The sequence below is a fragment of the Procambarus clarkii genome, chromosome 15 (assembly GCF_040958095.1).
Source record: "Procambarus clarkii isolate CNS0578487 chromosome 15, FALCON_Pclarkii_2.0, whole genome shotgun sequence".
Classification (NCBI taxonomy): domain Eukaryota; kingdom Metazoa; phylum Arthropoda; class Malacostraca; order Decapoda; family Cambaridae; genus Procambarus; species Procambarus clarkii.
The window spans coordinates 17,318,801-17,324,754 of NC_091164.1; positions in this window are offsets into that span (position 1 = coordinate 17,318,801).

Below are 5,954 nucleotides of genomic sequence, written 5' to 3' on the forward strand. Positions count from 1 at the left end.
GATGACGAGTCCGAGGACACTGTGGAGAGCCTACCATCGCTTCCTACCGAGAGTAGTGAGGAGGTGGAGGAGAACCCTGTTGAGCCTCGGCCAATGACATCTGACCAAGGCATGGATGCATCCTTGAGTGATTTACAGAAAGCGGACCCCAGTCTTGCAGAATGTCACGATGTAGTTCTCTCTAAGGAAGAGATTGTAGATGCAGCAACTGGGTGCTATTACGAGGATCTGATTTTGATGAGAAAATGGAGACCACAGAGTTCTCCCTTGTCAAATGAGTGGGAGTTAATCCGCCAGGTTATGTTGCCTACCTGCTATAGAGAGAAAGTTTTGGCAGCTGCTCATGATGACCCTATGGGGAAACATCAAGGCATTAATATCACTTATCACAAATTTTTTTAATATTTTTACTGACCTAAGCTGAAAAGCGATGTGGCAAAATTTAGTAACTCATGTATTCTTTGTCAGCTTGTTGGGAAACCAAACCTGACACCACCTAATGTTCCTCTAAGGCCTATTGTCATGCTGGAGGAACCATTTTCTCATGGTTCTCTACCCTTTGAGTGGGGTTTTAGAGGCAGTAATGAGTAGGGTTTAACTTTCCTCTCTCTGCATACAAGTTGAATTTGGGTTCAGCTCCTCCCCGGGTTCGATTCCGTGTCCCTGCGGGTCCTTTGGTTGTGTCCTTCTGGAGGTTTTCGGCCTCCCATGTCATGCCTGCTGAGGCATGGGCGGCCATTGCGGCTTACCTCCTGCACGACCAGGACTATGCTTCCATAATGGGTCCGTCTTCCTTCAGGTTTGGATCTTTGTGTCCATACTGGGTCCGTTATGTGGTTCCGGTTCCGTCCTGGCTTGCGGACTGCCCGTTGTTGTCTTTTAGATGCTTGGAGTGTGTTACAGCCCTTGACGCCTTCGTAGGGTTCTTTGCCTGCAGTGATCAACTATATATGTTTCGACCTCATCTTAAATTTATGTCTAGGTGATAATAATATATAAAAAGGGTATTAAAAGTAAAACACTGCTTTAAAAGGGACAAACAATCTACTGTGCCTAAGAGTGACAAACATATCAACATATAAATGGTAAAAATATAACAGCCAGAAATATTCTTCAGCATGCAATAATATCATTAAATCCTTACTGAGCGTAGACAATATTCGTCAACACATGAATTAATAAATGGAATATCACGCAATAGTCTTAACAAGAGAATTAACTAAGTAATCAGCTAAAATAACAATAACCACCGACTTAACTCTAGTACATGTCTCCTCCCAATCAGCTCAGCCACGCTTCTGACTCAGCCTTCCCCCAGCACACAGGCGTCCTACCAAAACATCAACTAAGCATCCACATGCACTCTTGTGTAAACTCTACTAACAAGATGTAGTACTAATAACCATTTAATCAGTAATCTTAAAGAGTATATAATACTGTTACAATAATCACATGCATTTATTACACTCAATAACAGGAAATAATCAAGGTTGAAATATAAACGCTAGCTTGACAACCAGCCACACTCTGGACACATCCAAATATGGTCATCCCCCCACACGGAGAAACCACACTCTCTCCAACAAGAATTAACTTGCACAAGCCTATCAAAAATAATGCAAATCAGGCACACTACAGCATGCTACAATATACATCATACAATATTATACAAATCATACAATATTAATTGGATATACAACTGGATACTATACTAGTAATAGAACAGAACAGGGAAAGTATAAAATGCTAGGCATCGTTATCATGATATTGTTAGAATCAATGCAAGATTTGAAACATCCCTCCTGGTCCCTAAGAGAAAAATGAAATTAACTGAAGGTTGATTTCATTTTTTGACTGCATGAAATATAACATGAAAATATAATATGAAGATACTTCAACAATGATCAAAGTATAACACAATGAAATTTCACACAGAAAAAAAATTACATGCATCTTATGAATATAGAACACTTCATATTATGGCACTTCAATAGGAAATCCTCTGGATAAGGCATCAGCAATAACATTTTGCCTCCCAGGAATATGCCGAATTACAATATTGAATTCTTGCAGAATCAATGACCATCTAAGTATTCTCTGTTTTTTACATTTCATGGAGTAAATGAATGTCAATGGATTATGATCTGTATATACTACAGCTTGATTGCCTGACAAGTATGTCTCAAACTTCTTAACTGCTATCAAACAAAATGCTTCTTTCTCAACCACAGAATAATTAGTCTGTGTCCCGTCAAATTTACGAGAGAAATAATAAACAGGATGTTCTAACTCATCTGGTCCTACTTGGAACAAAACAGCACCTGCACCTAGATCCGACGCGTCTATGTGCAAAATAAAAGGTTTATCATAATGTGGACTAGCTCGCACAGGTCAGGTTGAGAGAATTCCTTTCAACTTCTGAAAAGAGTTCTGACACTCCTGCGTCCACTTGAATTTTACCTGTTTCCTTAGAAGATTTGTTATGGGTGCAGCAACAATGGAAAAGTTTTTACAATATCTCCTATAATACGCACACATCCCAATAAATCTCTGCACAGACTTCTTACTTGTTATTACTGGGTACTCCACAATTGCCTGGATCTTGTCTTGCAATGGGACTATATCTACCTTGTCCGACCTCATGTCCTAATTACATTATTGTTCCTTTAGCCCAACTACATTTCCTCATATTCACAGTCAAATTAGCATGTTGTAACACAGTAAACAATTTCTTTAAACTGGACATATGATCTACCCAACTCTTACTGAAAATCACAATGTCATCCAAATATGCCCTACAATCAGGCACATCCTTCAACAAAGAATTCATTAACTTTTGAAAAGTTGCTGGAGCATTCCTTAATCCAAAAGGCTTTACATTAAACTCGAATATTCCATCAGGAGTGATAAATGCTGTCACTTCCCTTGCAAAATCTGTAAGTGGTATCTGGTGATATCCATTAGATAAGTCCAATTTAGATACAAACTGAGCATGACCTATAGTGTCAATACTGTCTTCCAATAAAGGTAAAGGATATACATCAACTACAGTTACCTGGTTGAGTTTTCTATAAACCACTACTAATCTCCATTTATCCTCTGGTTTAGGTACCACTAAACACGGTGAACTCCAGGAGCTCTGCCTGGGTCTAATGAACCCATGTCGAAGAAGATTCAGCGGCTAGTGAAGAAACTTGACTCCTCATTTCCCATTTTTATACATCAGCCTCGACTTCCAAGCGGGGTAATTCGATCTTCAGTTTCATGATGGTGAGTGCAGATTTATCGGCGCTTTTATGTTGTTTCAACTGTTCTGAAGTGATAAGATCATTGTCAGTTAAATAATCTAGAATCATGTTATGTAGTTCAGCTTTAGTGGCACCATGGTGAGGAGAGAGATGATACTCTGTGATGAATGTTAATAGTTCGGCCTTATTAGCACGAATAACAGTGGCAAGTTCCTCCTCCAGGTTGGAACGGAAGGCGGCTAGACAAAACATGATCAATAATGTACAGAAACAAACAATTAAGTAATGAACAAAATATGCTAGTACCACTGTAGGCGAACCAATAGATGAGGATTATTAGATTAATAGGGATATCTATACCCCATACTCTACTATTGATGAGGATAAGGGCAAGAGGTTTCCTACTAGAATCTATGTAATTACCTGCAGAGTTACTATTCCATGTATTTTGGAAAAGAATAGTAAATTACCTACCTGAGCAATTAATCACGGACTTTGAACGAATGTTTAGGGGTGCAGAGAGTGTCAACACTGTGACAAGAACGGCTCTACCAGTCCCGAATGTGCAACACAGTCCTGGATGCGAAGGGATCTGTTGTCCAATACTTCCTCCTAAGTTCGTACTGCAAAGTGGAACCTCCATGAAAGTGTATTCCGAACATTAGTACGTAAACATATCAAAGTACCGTATTTGTACCCAGTGGGGGGAAGGGGAGGAGGGATCTGTCTGAGTGAGTTACTTCTGTAGGCGCAAAATTAATATGGGTAAACAAGATATTGCAAAAGTTCATAAGATTAACCATTACGACCATTAATTTGCACATGAAACATCTCGTAACTAAAAGTCAATCTAATAAACAGATCACAAATTTCTTCACCTGTAATGTAAATAGATTTAATTACCAATAAGAAAATCACAAAATGAATTTGCATTCTGAAATGCAAACAAGTATAAAAGCCAAGTAAAACCAATTGGCACAACATTATACTAAGGTTGTTATGAGCACTTCCTGAGACAGACTATCAGACAGGCCCCCACGTTGATATGACTTGTTTCGGTAGCGCAGCTTATATGGGCAGTTGTAATATTGCTCTCACTTTCATCAAACAAAAAAATAAGTAAAAACAATTGCTTCTTTGCCCTTACGGTGAAAGTCGCAGGATTAAACAATAAACATATGAAAAATTAAAATAATTTACTAAATTTAATTTAATTTATTTATTAAAATAATTAATAATAATATAATAATTTACTAAAAATACTAATTTACTAATTTACTTATTTATTATTAATTTATTAATAAATAATTAATCTTACAAATAAAACAAGTTTCCTGAATCAATACTTGGGAATTACACAATCTTAAATAAAAAAAATGAATATGTTGCTCTACTTGCAAAGAAAATAATGGTGACTTAAACTATGTACATAATCCAAACGACCTCCATCACGCGTTGTAGTAGGAAGCAACAGCTAGTGAAGAAGGACAGACGTGACGATCCCAGGAGCACCAGAAACTGTCTTCTTAGACGACGATAAGGATACAGGATAAGGCACCCATTCGGGCGAGCATTGAAGTGGGTAAAGCTGAAGAGAAGCTGTTGAGGTGAAGCGCTGAAGTTGTAGAGAAAGAGCCAGGGCTTAACCCAGCTGCATTCCTGGGGATGACGATGCTAATTAACTCCATGGTGGCGAGACGGGAAGAGGGTCTTCAAGGGCGGCTGTGGCAGTTCTGCTGAAGGTGGATAAGAGATCTTGATTCTTGTTCAATGTTCTAAATGGGCATATCTATCTTCCTAGCCTCTAAAGAGGGGAATGTAGTTTTTCCCCTCTTGGATAAGAGGTGATCATGTTTCTTGTTCCTCGTCTTGTTTTTTTTTCTTCATGTGTATGCCGTACTGCATGTTGCTATGGCAGGTCTGTCGTGCGTGGTCATTGAAGTGGCTTGCGGGTTGAGGGATGTCGTTTCGTTGGCGTGGAGGCGTACCTCCGACGTGGATTTCCTCGTCCGAGTCAGAAGAGTCTTCCGAGGGAGATGGTTTGAGCTTGGGTGCCGCTATAGTTTTATCTACGGACATGCCGAATGCAGCCAATGTGTGTGGGGTGTGAATCTTCTGTGTGGGATTAGCCGACCGGGTTGAGTAGACTCGGTCGTCGTTCCCACTGGTGTGTTGGTAGCCAGTGGGTAGACAACACAAGTCTCTGCTTGTGCGGCCGGTGCTGTGGATGTTGTTGGAGACTGGGTAGACGTCGTTGTTGTATAGGTGGAGGGTAACACTTATGGGGCTATGATGGTGTCTCGAACGTTGGCAACATACAGCAAGTTAAGTATCGTGCAGAACCGGTGATGGTCTTCCCCAGCAAGTTTTTTTGCGAGCCTGATGAGGTCTGGGATGATTCCTTCTCTGGCAGAGGGAATTCTTGGGGTATGGGCTGACAGGCCAGTACTGCCTGAGTAGGAGAGGGGGAAGTGTTTGGTGGATGGAGCCACCTTCAGGTAAGACGGGAAGGCCTCCAGATGGCTTGCGGGTGTTACATTGTTGGTGGTGATGCTGGTGGCGCCGACGGCGGAGGCGGCTTGTTCAGCTTTCTTCGTCTCGGCTAGTTGTTCGATTACCTCTTGTCCTCGCGGACAGCAATGGGAGATTGCCGGATGGTCACCTTGGCAGAGCAGACGGCACGTGGTGTCTGACTCACAGCGTGTG